At 37.8% G+C, this 16,796-nt stretch overlaps 2 long non-coding RNA genes across 3 annotated transcripts in view; one reads left to right on the top strand and one right to left on the bottom strand.

Annotated features, from left to right (window-relative positions):
- The window catches only part of LOC104910820, a 25,553-nt gene extending 11,666 nt beyond the window's left edge, over positions 1-13,887 (bottom strand). Inside the window, exons 1-2 of the long non-coding RNA XR_793449.3 lie at positions 11,308-13,887; positions 8,990-9,022 (exon numbers count right to left, since the gene is read on the bottom strand). This is a non-coding gene — a long non-coding RNA (uncharacterized LOC104910820). The remainder of the gene's footprint in view (positions 1-8,989; positions 9,023-11,307) is intronic.
- Positions 1-14,290, top strand: part of LOC104910819 — a 46,627-nt gene extending 32,337 nt beyond the window's left edge. Inside the window, exons 2-6 of one of the 2 annotated variants that reach the window (XR_004159696.1) lie at positions 1,242-1,386; positions 2,195-2,261; positions 6,929-6,979; positions 13,883-14,092; positions 14,207-14,290. This is a non-coding gene — a long non-coding RNA (uncharacterized LOC104910819). Of the gene's footprint in view, positions 1-1,241; positions 1,387-2,194; positions 2,262-6,928; positions 6,980-7,775; positions 11,300-13,882; positions 14,093-14,206 lie in introns of those variants that run through there. The other variant, XR_793447.3, reaches the window with a different exon arrangement.
- The last annotated feature ends 2,506 nt before the right edge of the window (positions 14,291-16,796 follow it).

Here is a 16,796-nt window from a genome sequence, read left to right as displayed (position 1 = left end):
ATGAAATAAAAATTCCGACTTCCAGCAGCTAAACCCAGAGATTTCCTGCTGAAATCTTGCAGAACAGAAAATACTAGAGTGATTATGTGAAACAAAAATTGCGCAGGATCAACTGTTCACTATTTTATTCACATGCTTAGTCCTACACAGATTCAGGACATACAGGCACAAGCTTGCAGATCAGCTTCCCAGAACTCACCAGCTGCTGTGCAATGACTGGGCTCTGCCTGGGTTTTCTGCCCATTACAAATGGAACTTGAGTAATAAAGCTTATCCTAAGCTTAAACACTACATTTAATTGTAATGTGAAAGCTTATTTTTGCTACAGGCCAAATCCTGGTTGCTTAGTCTGGTGAATTTCACTGCTCTAAATAGGACTTGCCATTTGGAAAAGCTATGGGACAAAGAAGAAAGCATTGCCCCGAGTGCAAACTGTTGTCCTCCTCTTCTCACCAGTAAAAATGAGTTTTTGCAAGCAATCAAAACGGTTTCAATGACATTTGACTCTAAATCTTTCTGTGATAAAGCAAACCAATAAAACTGCACTTTCCCCCGCCTTCTCCCCTCTTGATTTACAAAGGTGGAAACTTTCAGGATGTCTGAGCTGGAGACAATAAAACATTTTTCAAAAACACATTAAGAGTGTCACAAAGCACCTTTGAGATGAGTAACATCTTTTAAAGTAATGGGCTAAATCAAACCAAAACCTTTGGTGACATTTTGATTGCATTTGTGTTAGTCAGTATAATGAAAAATTAACTTTACACATAAAAAATTTATTTCAGCTTCTTTTATTGCCTAGGAAGGAAAGTTTAGTGTAGCCAACTGAACCATGCTTCTTCATGGGTTGTCACTTTATACACTTTATTATTGTAACTTATGGGGATGTTTGTAAGCAAAGGAGTGTTATTTATTCTGCAGTACTCCCATTTGCTCACTCGTTATACTCATCATGGCTCTCTGTAATAAACTTTGTAGTATCACACATTAATGGGGTTATTTAAACTATAACTGCTATAAGTTAATGTGCAAATGCCTTGCAGTTTTCCCATGTTTACTCGCAATCTTGAAATAATGTTCAGGACGTGCTCTGATTCTGGGACGAATCACACACTTTGGTGCAGCTATATATGGGGAAATGTACACTTATTTAATAAATATCGAAGAACTGACATTAATATCTGTGTATCACTGGGCATGTCTGTTCATGAAAATGATTCCTTGCTGCTTACTTTTTGCAGATAAAAAATACTTAGTGCCAATTCATGCAAATTGGTCTGATAAATACTTGCCTAAACCCATGCAAACTTTGGAAATCATTGTTGAAGACTTGTTTTCCTAAGAGTTATCAGAACTGAGAAGCAGCCAAACTGCAGGTACCTGAAGGTAAGAAATCTGGAGATTAACTTTGTTATTGCTTACTATATATTTTCTTTTGCATCACAACCAGATCCATAGATCTGTAATTCTCCTGCATGCTCTCTACCTGAAGGATCTCTTGAAGCAAAAGCTTGAGTGGTTAGGAAATAATGCCCAGAAAAATTATTTATATAAGTAAGAAGTATTTTCTGATCTACATAAAAGCTCACTGAATATTTTTATTCTTTCTTGAAACCAGAATGTTCATACTTGATCACTGATGCAGGAAGAAGTGTCAGAGTATTGAAATCACACCGATTTTCTATTGGCTAACAGAGAAAATCAAATTTGCCATGATAGCATAAATTTGTGATAAATTTGATAAACTTTAACCTGATTTTTCTTAATAATAGAATCCTAATCATAGAATGCCTGGGGTTGAAAGGGACTTCAAGGACCACCATGTTCCTACTCTCCTCCCGCAAGCAGGGCTGCCAGCCACTAGATCAAATACTAGACCAGATTCCCAGGGCCCCATCCAACCTGGCCTTAAACAGCTCCAGGGACAGGGCATCCACAGCCTCTCTAGGTAGTCTGTTCCAGCACCTCACTGTTTTCTCAGTAAAGAACTTCCCCCTGACATCTAATCTAAATCTCCCTTTTCAGATGATAATTATTTTAATTCATGAGTTTCAGACATTTTAACATCTCTTTAAATATTTTTAGTCATCTAACGGAGTATAAACAGAGTGTACTAAAAAGCTGATCCAATGAAATTACATCACTTTCAAAAGCAGATGTTGCCATTAGTCAAAAGAAGCCGTTGATTTTTCAGAGTACTTCCTGATCCTCCCGAGAACGACAACTAGTGATGAGGAAACCTCTTGGTAAATGCCAGTGAGGTAAGTTTGAAACACCATTTTACATGACAGATGATAGCTATTAATTTGCAAAGAGATGTGTGTGCTTTAGTGCATATGCCTGTAAGTGAAAAGTCAAACATCAGAACAGCTTCAAGCTTAACTAAAGAAATAAATGGGTGGAGGGGATGCCTAGTGTGCCTTGAAGGTCAACTCCTCTCCATTTTAAGTGAGCTATCCCTGGCTTGCTTGCAACTCCACTCCTTCAGATTTGTGTTCCCCCCTTTTATAACAGATAAAAGGACAGGATCTTCTGTTTCAAAATGACCCTGGAAAGTTCAGACCAAAGCCCTTTTAAATTCCATTATCTGAAATGCAGAAATCCTCTATGAAATTCTGCCAAGCATTGCCATGGCAACATTTTGTCACCCAGTGACAGAACAAGCATTGTAGCATTTAGCTGAGACCGTGTTGCTGCCTCCATAAGCAGAAAAGGTGATTTAAAAAGCAGGGGCCCAGCTGGGCAGAGGAACACCTGCCATCTAAACATATCCTTTCACCTTCAGACAGTGCGTCACCTTCAGACAGTGGGCAGGGTCCAGATCACAGAATCTCAGGATGGCTAAGGTTGGAGGGGACTTCTGGAGTGTTACCTGCTCCAACTCCTGCCCAAGCAGGGACATCCGGAGCAGGGTGCCCAGGCCCATGTCTGGGCAGCTTTTGGAGATCCCCAACAAGGAGATCCCACAGCCTCTGGGCAGACCATACCGATGCTCTGTCACCTGCACAGCACGGAAGTTTTGCTGCTGTAGGCCTTGGCTGGCCATTCTAAACATCATACCTTACAGGCTGCTCAGAGGCTGTGGGGACTCCTACTTGGAGATCCTCAAAAACCACCTGGACGTGGGCACAGGGACCCTGCTCTGGGTGTCCCCCCTGGAGCGGAGCTGGGCCAGATGTGCCCAGAGGTCCCTGTCAGCCTCAACCATTCTATGATTTTCCTTCAAGCTTTTAATAATCTTAAGAGCAAGTCAACAAGCATAGAAACTACCCACAGAATCTGCTACAGAATGAAAAAAATAAGTTGTTTTGGCATTGATTGAAAGTGAAGAAAACAGGAAAGATGTCTGGAGAATTTTGACTGTAGTGCATATACGTTTTCTTTTTTCCTTTTTTTTTTTAATATGCTTCTGTCTTCTGTAATGCCTCCAAATTTAGGAACCCAGAGCAGCTGCTCAAAGGTACGAGGCAGAGCCAAAGCCATGCAATGCTTCACTGCAAATATTTTGCAAATGTGCATGTCAAAGTTCTCACTAGTTTGAATCTGAGTTCACAGTCCTTGAGGCATCAGTGAAACTAACACCTCATAATGAAAACCCGGGCAAAACTGCAAGGCAAATGTGATTTCAATATTTACAGCAAATCTCAAGCACATTTCAAAGCTGTGAGCCAGCCCAGCTTTGTTGGATTTTACTTGGTTTTACACTGAGAACACTTGGAAAAGTTATAATTGGGATATTCATTTCTTCCATTCCTTCAAAAATAGGCTAGAATGCTTCACATTGGTTTAGTATAAAGAAACAGTGTTTGAGTGGCAAGAAACTGTAAAAACCACATTTAGAAACATTTGAAATCATGCAAGAATTTAAGTATTCTTTTTTTGTACTGATATTCTTAAGGTTTTGTTCTTTCTGGAGAGATCTTAAAATATCAGTTGAAATAGTGAATTCTGGTTTAATTAAAAAATAAACTTGATTAAAAAGTATTATCTTAGTTGACCTAAAACAGAATGTCCAGTCCCTTCACTTTTCTCTTTGCTCTTCTCTGTTGATTTAAATACAAAGTAAGTTATCTTCCTTTCACTCTGTATGAGATCTGCATCCTGGGTCTGTGAGTCTGACTCTACCACATCCACATTCCACTTCATCTTGCTCATTTTTGTAGACGTACTGAGCTCCAGTTTAGTTGCTGCGGTGGTGATTAGAATACCTTTCCAGAGTCCGATTTTTCTAATAATTAGCAATGGTCTCCTAAATTCCAGTCTTTGTGTTTTCACATTTTTTCAGCTAAGTCCCACAGAGTATTTTCAACAAGGCAGATGGAAGTCAAAGCCTTCTCTAACCCTCCTATTGACAGTCTGTCTTGCCTGATTATCTGTAAAATTATTTTTAATCAACACTTTGCTGCTATACATTTTAACAAAGGCATCATCCATAGATAGCTAAGAAATATGGCTAATTCTGTGTCTGGATTTTAGTGGAAACTATTTTGCAGCAAAATTGAGCTATTTTTTCCAGGCCATCATATATTTTCACCCCACAACCATCTAGAAGTCAACAAAGGATAATCTGGATTATCCCAGTTTTCACTTTAGAGGATACTTTTTTTCTCTGAAATCAATTATGATTACTCCTCACTTCTTGAGGATACAGCTAAGATCAGTTGCTGTTCAGCATCTCTCAAGTGTAGGTTTTGTATGAATATACTGAACCTTGGATGCAGGCACTACTTTTAAGGATTCTCACCTGGAAACTCTTGTAATGGGGATCTGGTGCTGCAAGAGTATCTCAAATGGTATTTGTGGTGCTATGTTCAGTTACAATGGAAAAGCGAATGAATCAGGCAGTTGTTCAGAATGATCAGGGGTTGTTGCTCTGTCCAGCTGATGCTAGCAGTATGCTCCAAGTCCTGTTTCACTGGGCATATGTTAACTGTTTAGCTGCAGTCATATTTCACAAGACTGTCAAGTTAACATTGCATGAATTATACACGGTTTATAAAATGATTATTTAATCAGTGGAAAATTAAGTTCATAGATGTTTTCCAAATCTGAACTAGGACATTCATCAGTAGAACTGCTAAATTTTTAATCAACTCTGCTGTGCTTGATGTAGTTATCACTCTAAATTGCCCTCTCTCTGCTGGTCCTCTTGTTGTAAAATATATCTTAGAGTTATCCATTCTAATTGATTTTTTTTGCTCAGCTCAGATTTAATGCAGGATGGCACATCACCCAGTATTTTCTTCAAAGGATAGTTTTACTTTAACAGAAGTACTTTAAATGTTAAGATCAGTGAGTTCAAACATTGCTCAATGCCCTTTGGTTTCTTCAAAATGCTTGGAGGTGTGCTGTGGAATAAGATATAGTTTAGTGATGAGTTTCAGTAGGTTCAGTTGACTAGTGATGGACCTGTTGATCTCTAAAGTCTTTTCCAAACTGAATCATAGAGTCATAGAATCATTAAAGTTGGAAAAGACCACCAAGATCATCTTGTCCAGCCATTTACCCATCACCATCATGCCCACCAGACCACGCCCCTCAGTACCATAAGTCTATGATTATGTGATTCCATGACTGAGCTCTCTGACAGGTCTAACACTGAGGCATGTGAGCTCCCAGCCATTTGGGCTGCATAGTATCTCTGGATATTAACAGTGCAAACTTGGGTATGTGTCTTGGGTATGTGAAGTTGTGGTTCTGGTAATACAGTGTGCATATATGCACTTGCAGAGAGCCTGGATGAACACCAAGTCATGCAGTTCAAGAAGGCAATCCTCTAATCCACTGCTTAATTCCTCTGCAGTTGCACCTGGAGGCAATAGCTGTGCTTCTCCAACTGATTCTGTGCATAGTTAACACCGACAGACAACAAAGTACAGCAATAATTAAGTTTCTGAGGGTCATAAAATATCAGAGTGTAACAAGTGACATTCTGGGTGTTAGAGTTGCTGTGATGGATGTAAATTCTGCTATTAGGTTACAAGTATTGGTGTGCACTCCTCGGGTTTTCCTTTTGTCCCTATTTTCTTAAATTATTGTCTAATGTAGCATTATAGGGAAGAGATTCAACAGGACAAGGGAAATCCTCGGTGTAATCCAGCATCTGTTTTGATACAATTCTTCTCAAGCAATATATTTTGAATACTATGTTCATTTTATGAACATATTTCTTCACAGTTTTGTTATTCATTCAACTAATATAAAATGACTGAAAATAAGGACCAGATGCTCAGCTGGAATAAAATTTACACCAGCTGAAGATCTACCAGAGTTACAAAAACCTCCTACGGTGAAACACAGATGAAAGTGTCAAGCCACAAAATGTTATTTCATATCACTCTGAAATCATGCAGAAAAAAAAACAAAGATCTGCATAGGTTCAATGGAGAATTATAAATATACCTTCACCTATTCAAGACATTTCATAAACCATTTTGATCTCCTGACAAATCTGAGTTTTAAGTCTCTAGCAAATCTATAAAGGTTTGAGGTTTTGTAACAAAAGTTTTCTATCAGATTTTTTTTTTTTTTTGAGGTAATGATCCAAGCTTAATTTCAGATTCTTATCCACTTCCTTACACTTTAAATCTATTCTGAATACAGACAGATATATATACATATATATGACAAATCCTGTTTGTTCCTACTGCACTTCTCAGATCAGCTGGGTCCGAAGTATGAAAAGGTTTTCAAATGAAATAGCTTAATCACTTCCATATTCTGCAGATCTATTTTTGGCAATAATACTAGACTCTGGTTTGCACATGTATTTATTTAATGACACTTGCTCCTCCTTAAATTGCCGATTGTATTGCTGATTTTCTTTTCATGGTAATAACCCAGTTCTTTCAGAATCTTTGTATTAGCTTGTCATCAGGGTTGTTGTTTTCAGTGTTGGTGAGGGTAGATGTTCTTCCTTTTTTTACAGGAGGTTGCATTCATCCATCCAGAGAACAGGCACTAATATAGAGATTTTAAGGTTTGTTTGTTTGTTTTTTGTAATCATTCCTGCAAAGACTTGTATCCATGTTCATTACTTTACATATGATCTGTCCTGCCAAGTGCAGAGAATTAACACTGAGGACAAATGTAAATTTTGGCAGTTTAAGAGCTTAAATAGAATTTTATATTCATGTAGGTATATAGAATTAATCTACTGATAATAACATCTTAAACAGATAGTTTCAAAATGTCAATTACAGGAAAATTCATGAAAGCACAAAGTTTTGAGCTGGGCCATACAAGGTCTGGGACAAGACCAGGTTCTTCCACAGCCTCATACAAGAGTTTGAAGTAAATTACTGATGTTCAGAAATCCAAAGTTTTTCAGCTTCCTAAACTCCCTGATGTGATATTTCTCAAATTTAGAATCCTAGATGTTCTTGCATAGTTAAACAAAATGTCTTACAGCTGATTACAGCAAGGCAGAATGCTACTCCTGTAAAGAATCTTTTGATGTTTGCACATCTGTTTCTATGCTTCAATTCCTTATCCTTTAAAGAAAAAGCAAGGCTGGGCTCAGGTAGATCTTGAGTCTCTCAGGGTAAGGCTCACTGCCTTTATATTTTAAAGTGCTTGCAGATACCGCCTTTTTACTTTGATTATTTTTGTTCTTGCCACTTTGTGCGCTGGTCAAGCAAGTTAATAATTAAAATAAAGAAGAAAAATGGTAAAATCAGTGTTTAGATACTCTTTAAACATGAGCTATACTCTATATCCATTTACATTCATATACTTTCAGCAGTATTGACCACATTATACCATTTGTTTTTCAGGGAAATTTGGGAAGTTGAAGCAGTGTTTCCTGAGCTCTTCCCCAAAGTGTCCTCAGCCAAACACAAGTCAGAGCTGCACTGCTTATTACAATATTATTAACATAAGTGGCTTTAGTAAAGTAGTAAATAATTCATAAGAGAATCTGCAAAAGCAAACATGTTTGTCTTCTCCTCCACTTTCATTGGGTTTGAAGAGTATTGTTCACTTTGTTCAAATATTCGATTTTAAAATGCAGTAACAGTACACTGTTTTCTACTCCACCTGGCTTGTGTCATTTTTATTTTCTGAGTAAAATGTTTGAAAATGTGGTGCAACAGGGAAAGCAAGGAATGTGCACACACAGCTGATGTTCTTACTCTGTTCTTAAAAGACAGAAGGACATATAATTTGGAGTGGATTTCTTCTTGTGAGTACCTGGTGCCAGGTCTGCATGATGTTTAAACAGAAAATTTCCACTGAAGTTTAATCATATGCTTGCATACTGGCTTAAAACATTACTACAACCCCTGCACTGCAGTTACATAACACAGTGAAAGTCAAGGAGCAAATAACCATTATAGTGGATGTTACAGAAAAATTAAAGGGAGATGTTCACCAGAGTCTCCCTTTGCCTCTCCCCTCCCTCAATCCCTCTCACTGGTTTTATCCAAATTCTTTTAATCTAATTTCTACGAATATCTAGCATTCCAGGCAGGTACACAGCTATAGAAGAAACACCAAAATGTCAACTGAGAAGAGGTATGTATCCTCTAATGGAAGAATGCTCTTCTTTTTACAAAGTTTCAAAAGGTTATAGCATTTCCAAAGTGAAGAGATTCCTCCAGACCACTGATTTTGACAACCTAACATATGTCCAGCCTTTCTGCAAGCCTCACACAACATGTCATCCTTCTGTGAAAGAAGATGCAAGTGGCATAAGCGAACTTTAAACAAGCACAGTGTGAGCAGATGGTGTTAATTCCAGAGTCAAGTCATGTTCCTAAACTTGGTTCATATCAGGAGGGACAAACAGGGAGAATAGCTGGGTCAGTTTGAAGTGTTATTTCCTAGAGGTGGTTCATCCAAACAGGGATGAACCCTTCTGTTTTAGTTTGAAACATTGAATTTAACTAAACTGGAGTTAAAGCCTGCCACAATTGAGTACAAGTGAAAGCTAGAAGAGGAATTTGTTCTACCGATGAGACAGCCAGTTTTTGTATTGACTTTTACATACCAAATCCTCGCAGTCAACAAAAACATGAAGAATCTGGGGAGAGAAAGAAAAATGAAGTCAGTATCTTAAAAGACTAATGGGTTCACATTCCATCTGACAGGGGAAAGAAATTTTAAATGTTGGTAAACATTGGCAAAAAATAGCTTATGGGAGGGCACTTCTTCAACATCCTTTAACTAGGAGGTTTAAAAATTGCCAGAGAAGTCAGTAGTCAAGGGAGAACTCTTCTACTTTTTTCTAAAATCTACTGATTTTAGTAGTTGAGAAACTAAGCCTCCAAGCTAGTTTGGCTGTCTAAGCTCTCATGATGACAAAGAGAAGTATCTCCAGAGGTAATCTACCCCTACTCAAGAGATGACTTTGGCTGGACCCACTCCTCATAAAGCTTCTGTTTCTTTCTGCTGGCTCTGGAAAGGAACCACAGTACTGCATCGCTCTAGAATTTATTACATGGACAAATAAAAAATGAAGTATGCTTTACCACCAATGGAAACTCTCTATTCTAATTAACAAATCAGACCTTCAGAAATACAATTTCCCTTCTGGTATGTTCTCAGCTGAAACCTTGTATACATCTGAGCCGAACTTCACAGCTTGAATCTTTGACAGCTTCTCTTCCATTGTAAGCTTGTACAGCACCAAGTGCATTGCTATCAGACAAATAAAAAGAATAATAAAACTCAATCATGCTTGTATATATAGAAGGCCAATCAATGTAAACACAGGGTTTCTCTAAACAGGAGAAAAGCGGAAGCCAGATGGCATGAAATCATTGATAGCTGTTTCATAAACTTTTCCTGCAATCAAATCTAATTGAAATAACACTAGATTGTAGGCTTTAGCAGGTGGGCAGCACACACAGCTGTTTCTGCTAGATGTTTTCCAAAGAATACATACATAAAACATTTCACTGGGACTGACATACGGGAAAAAAGGTTAGCCCAGATGGAATGCTCACTTTCAGGCTTTATTTTACTGACAGATTTCTGAAGCTTTCCACTTAAAAAATATGAAAAGGAGCATTTCTCTGATATTGTTGAACCATTAACAGTCATATGTAATGTGGCTAGGAGCTATGCTGTGGTCATGCAGTGTCTTCAACTCTAATTTATATTTTGAGGAAAGGCAGAGCAGAGAAGAACCTCCTAGTGTCCAGTTCATTGCTTTGCATTGAGGTAGGATGAATATAACTGAATCATTTCCAAGAACTATTTCTGTTTTATAAAAATGCCCCAAGGAAACATTCCACTAGCCTCCTAGGTTGTTTGTTGCAGGCTTTCCCTGAACTAATCTTTAAATATTTTCCTAATCTCTACTCTACTTTTTTAATGCCATTAAACTAATGTCTACGAAGAGTTAAGGGGAAGAAAGAGTTGATGTATTTCTTTGTTTTACTTTTTACATAGCGAAGAATTTGTCAGTCATCTCTCCTCCTTCCATCCTTTTCTGTAGACTCCCAATGCAAGACATGTGGGTGAGCTAGGAGAACTAGATGTGACTTCACTGAGAAGTCTGGTGTCCACTCATTTCACTTTCGACTTTTGTTTGCATTGAAAATGAAAATTCAAAGAAAATGTGAAGAAAGCATGGAAAAATGAAAAAGATCAACTTATATGGATCAAATGAGAGCATCTGGGAAGGAAAGTGAACTGAAATGAACTATATAGGTCATTCTAGCTAAGTGACAGATTAAGGTTGCTACTCTTCACCAATAATTATCCACACAGCTCACAATCTTTATAGAAATATGCTGCATAAAGACAAACTTTTTTTCTTTCTTTTTTCTGTTGCTATTTGTATCAGAATCTGTGTTTTTACACTTCAGTCTTAAGGATCAGAAGCTGTCACCCTCTCAGTAAAAGCAATCCTGAAAAAGATAGCATAAATGAATAGCAGGATTACATGCAAAATATGCTATCTAATAATAATGATCTATTGGACTGCAGGAGTCTTTGTGGATACTCCTTTGAAAATGTTCATTCTGAGGTTAATAGCATCCAACTTCTCCTCCTGCCCAGGATATTAGAAATATATACTAGTAGTATATTAGGCCAGGAATTGAAGGAGAGAAAACATCATTATATCACTGCACAAAACCCCAGCTTTAAATGCTAGGCATGACTGTGGATGCCCCAGCTCAGAAAGAATAAGGTTCAATGAAGGGCATAAAGGAGAGGTTTGAAATGGGCTCTGTCCAAAGAGATATTAAACAGAGCAAGACTTTTCAACATAGAGGAAAAAAAAAGAGTTTAAAAAAGATTGTGAGTTATAAAATGATGAATGGCAAGAGGAAAGGGAGGGAATGATGGCTACTATACCTCATAAGACAAGAACACGGAGGCACCAAACGAGGCTATCACACTGCAGGCTTTACAAAAAAAGTATGTCTTCACATAATGCATAGCCTGTAAATGCCATTCCAACAGAAACAACTCCTTGAGAGAAACTCAAGGAGTAAATGTCTGGTGTGTGCTGATAAAGATAGCGGATCAGGAAGTCCAAAGGTGTCTCATGAATGCCAACAAGGACCAAGGACACAGTGCCACACCCTGCCAGACCCTTGCTTTTCCTTATGCTGTTGCAAAGATAGCCTTTAGGTTTCCTCAGAAATCAGTGCAGTCTTGCAGTGAAAAAAATCTGTGCACCAAGCAGTGTGAGTAACTGCGCAAAGGGTAGTGAGAATAGGCCGTGGGGTGATATGACTCTGCAAGAAATAAATCAGTATGAAGCAAATTATTATAAAGGCACCCATTTCAGCTCTGTGATAGACAAATCAGGAACACTCAGAAAATATCAGTGACAAAAGATCCAAAAGAGGCAGTTGATTCCCTGCAGGGGAGATAACAAAGTGTTTACAAAGACGCAGAACAGTAAATCATCAAAGCGTTCTCTTGAAAATATTTCAAAAGTAATGTTCATTCCTACTTTTATATGGAGACACAATAAAGATAGGAAAAAGATACAGCCCTTGCCTTTAAGGGCATTTGGACTGAAGCAGATACAGCATGTCAAGTAACAACAGAAAAACAACAAGGAGAGAAAGAGGAGGGACTGCAGAAGAAACACGGTATGAGGATTATATGTAAGTTTATAGAGTTGTTTTGGATTGTGAAGGGGAATCTTCATCAGCTTGTTTATTGACTTGTTCTCTATCTCTTTACTTGCCTTAAACTGAAGTAATTATTCCAGGCTGCTTATTGCATCTGCTTTGATGGTCTCACAAAGGTTGAGTATGAGAATGGATTTGTGGGAGGCAAAAAAGTGAAGACAAAAGAAAAAGTGAAGATAAAGAACAATAGATCTTACATTGTTTGAGGGGGACTTCATACAGATCCTTGCATCACTTTTAATAACAATAGCTGTTTCTCATATGGAGCTTTTCAGGCGTAGATTGTAACATATTTTTAATTGAAGACTGAGTCATTTTCTTTATATCATAGCTGGAAAAATGGTTTGCTCAAGATCACTCAGCATAAAAAAAATGCACTGTACTCAAGCAGAGTACTCACAATCCATGAATGTTACTGCCATGATGCCCATTAGCCACACTTGTTGGCTTGGACTTGTCACCTGAGACATGGAGGTGATGTATTAGGAATGAATTCATCAACTTTTCTCTACATAAAACTCAACCTATTTGTAGGAAGAATTGACCTTGGTGGGTACATTCACTCCATGCAGGGATTTACTAGGGGAAACGAGGATTTAAGCTCTCTTCTCTGCCTTATGATGAGTTGATGATATAAAATGGGTACCCAGACATGTAATATTGTTTCAGCAAGACAGAAGATGTATTAAGATGTACATATGATGCCTGTTCTGGGAAACAGCCAATCCACCCTATGCCCATTTCTGACAGTGATTTGCAATATATCCAGAGAAGATAGCTGATCCCCAAAGTCCAGAGGTTCAGTAGGTTGCTGGCATGCTTGGATTGGACACCTTCTTTGTAAGGGAGAGCAGAAGAGTGCCATGCTCATGAATTGTATGAAAAGTCATCTCTCAGTGTTATACACGTACTAGCAAGTTGTTGCACATGATTTTTTGGAGGTTATTTTAAATATGCAGATTCTGTTGACTCCTAAATCACACAGAATGGTTCCAGACCTAAAACTATTTTTTGAATTATTTTGTATGTTAGTCTTACCATTATATGGTAGTTTGAATGAGTACAGAAACAGTTCAGTTGAACACAGTACCTATTAGCACTATTTTCATTAAAAAAAAAAAAAAGGTGAAATTTTAATTATAGCTGTAGCTCAATAATTTTTTTCAAATAACAGTGGAAAAAGTGTGATTATAATATTTAATTGCCATCACAGAAATGTTATTTATTTTACCAGATAGTTAATATCATTAGTCTTTTATTTGTTCTTCTTTGTAACTAACACAATTACATTATGATCTCAAAGTGCAGCATCCTCACAGAAGAAGGTAGTAGTTTTATGTAGCTGTACCGTGTGCATTTAATAGTACTGCCTTAATCCATTCCCATACTACAACAGAATTTCTGCTTGCCTGGTTCATTGCAAAGTCCACTCAACAGCTGCCCTGCAGATGCAGGCACACATATATCTGAAATTGCCGTGTCCCATAACGGTCTGATCTTCCGTACCTTGGAAGATGTTCCTGACTGGTTTTTAGAATCTTGCCTACTTTAGATCTATCAGTTTTAAATGAACAGATCTACAAGTAGCAAACATTGTTACCTTACTTATACAACAAATTGATTTAACTGATTTTATTGGTTGCAGTAACAATTTAAATGTTTCTTTCTTTTTACTGCTGATGCTACTCTTATAATGGAACAGTTTATTAGAAGGTATCTTTTTATAAAGGTGAAATATCAATAGCTTGAAACTTTTTGAATAACATTTGCTTTAACATTTGTAGTAGAAGCAGGAATATTCCAAGTATTGCATGAAATCATTTTGAACAACTATGTAACATCACCATCATCATCATCATTATCATCATCATCATCATTCACTGCTAATGAGAAAGCAAGTGGATGCAGCACCATACTGCAATCGCGAAAAGCGCAAAGTGCAGAATACCTATTGTATGGAGCAACAATGATTTTCCCCCTGTGCTTATCAAAAGGTAATTCTAATGTGTTGGCTAATGAATTCCACCCCAACTGTGCATGATTCTATAATTATATGGTTTAGACTCCGCATCAGCTAATCAAAGAATTTCTGAATTCAATTTTTACAGTGATTCAGACCACAACTAACTGGAGTATTTACCTAAAATCAGTTGTATTGAGTGTCCAATGGGTTGACCTTCACTTGTCAAAATGGATGTCTGAATACATACAGGATCATTCCCATGCTTACCTTTAAGCAGATCCTGATGCTAGTTTGATGAATAAAGATTATACTATGGAAACCAATTGATGTATTTGGAATTAATGTATTGATTTCTGCTAGAAATGGTTATTTAACATATGGTGCCCGTGGCACAAGACCTTATTTCACACATGCTATGTATAATCTAAAGAGAAAGAAATCCAATAAATCAACCCCCCAGAGCTAACAGCCAGTAAACTATACTCTATGAAAATATTCCCAGTCAATAGCCATCTTTTTCTTTAAAAGCTATAGATTATTATATATTTCTGGATTCTTCTCTTACTATTTTGTTTCCAGCAAAAGCTCTCTCCTTGTAAGAAAATACAGGAACAATGCATATCTCTGCATCAGCCATTTAGCTGTTAACAAACAGAGATAATGGCCAGTGGGAATGTAAAAGCTAGACTATTTGGCTGCTCTGACAAATGAAATCCAGGAGTAATGAGTCACACTAGATGTGATCCTTTAAAAAGAAACATTGGCAAACTCTCCGATTTTAAAATAACTTTGCTGAGATCAAGTGGTGCTGTCTTCAGCCACGATGAAAAAGCTAAAAATGAGCATCTGACTGTGCAGATAATTCCAGCATCCTGGCAGCATTCGTTTGCGAAGCAGCTCAGTCTGATAAGATGCTTGCACTGATGCTAATGAGAGTTGGACAGTGTGGATACATACTGCATAATCACCACATGCGTGGCACCTTCGTTCATACACTGCCAGCTGTGGTTATCAGCTCAGAGAGGTGATAATGTGTGTGTCTATGAGGCAGCCTCTGCCCAGGCTTTGTTTTGCTCGGCAGCACTGGGCAGACTGCAAAGTGCTCATTTTCCTGAGGAAGAAAGGCCATCTGAATATGAACCAAGCCCAACCACCACTTTGCAAGTTTGCAAAACAATTTTTAATGTGAGGCAGTTGCTGGAGGAAATGCTATTTTTCATTTCTGTGCACCTCACTGACAGCTCATCCCCAAGTTGTCTGTGATTCAGGTACATCTAAAAAAAATAATTAGAATAGTATATTTCCATCTGCAAAAGTTGTGCATGCAGAAGTTCACAGCCAGAGAAAGACCTGCTTAGCTTCCTGGATCAGCAAGAATATCTGAAAGAAACAAAGTTCAGGGCTGTAGGAAAAAAGCCTACCTGTCATACCATATATCTTTTAGGCTTTGAGGAACCATGCATTAATCAGTGGGAGCAAGGCAGTGAGCAGATACAAATAGGGTGAAAAATCCCAGACACATTCCCATTTCATCACAGTGGATTTCTTACAAAGTTCTCTTCAGACAGACTTTCTTCTGGCTCCCAACTGAATGATCACTGCTGGATGAAACTAAAGTTTGCACTTCATTGCTCTGCTTCAGCAGAGTGCAATGCAAACCACTAACACTGCTGTCTGAAATCATGTTATGAGGCAACAGAGAATTTTTCAAATGCTTAAATTAAAATTGCAGCTGTTCACGGTTTTTCGGTATTATATACATTTTTTTCCATCTGTGAAGAAATTGTAGTCCTGCGATAGTGCTGGGCAGCGTTGTGTAAAATATTGGTATTTTACAGATACGTCACACTACAGAGTCTGATTTGGGATACACAGGAGTGAATGATGTATAAAATGCAAAGCAGAAATGTCACTGATCACTGATATAACTGTTATAGTCAGGAGTAGGCAAAGATTCCATTTTACTGTCAGCCAAGTTTGCAATACTTCCATTTTATCTAGTGCTTTCTCAGCAGAAAATTCACATTAAATAACATTAAGCAGAGGAGAAGAGAGCACGCGGTTGTGCAGTTCTGTGTAAAGGTTTTATCACTGGGAGACTTAGCCATTTATTAGTTGGAATAAGGCAGACTTTTCAAAAGGAATCAAATGATGGCAGATATACTATTCTTAGAATACACTTCCACTGTTTGTTTTTCTTTTTTTTTCATAAATATTTCTCTAGATTCCTTTATTATTATAGATCAGAAAGGAAGAAACCAATGCATAGTCAGAACAGCAGGGAGACTGCCTGTAAAGGATCTGTTTCAACCTTGCTGAAATCATTGGAGATCGTCCTTTGATTTCATAGATTTTTACATTTAGTTCTAATTCATTAAGAGTGTTTTTAACAGACTGGGACATTACGTGGCTATAAAGAGTCCTCTGCATCCTTTTGTAAAGACAGGGGTAAACCCCCTGTGTGCCCATAAAGATAGCAGTATGATCAGAGTGAAGGTTTTAATGGCAGATCAGAGGCATCTCCTGTGTCTCTAACAGAGATGTTACCTGTTACCCACAGAGGGGAGAGAGGATATACTTCCATAATGAGTGTTCTTTTGTTTTCTGGGTACAGATACTTTTTGGTAACCATTATTCAGCTGACTGGATTGTGAGTGATGTCCCCAGAGAAACAGATGGCAGACTGAAGGCAAGGAGAGGATGAAATGATCAAAAGCTCAAATCCATCAAACGTA

This window comes from Meleagris gallopavo, chromosome 4 (assembly GCF_000146605.3).
Source record: "Meleagris gallopavo isolate NT-WF06-2002-E0010 breed Aviagen turkey brand Nicholas breeding stock chromosome 4, Turkey_5.1, whole genome shotgun sequence".
Taxonomy (NCBI): Eukaryota; Metazoa; Chordata; class Aves; order Galliformes; family Phasianidae; genus Meleagris; species Meleagris gallopavo.
The sequence above is the reverse complement of the archived record's forward strand: the minus strand, read 5'-3'. Positions and strand labels throughout refer to the sequence as shown.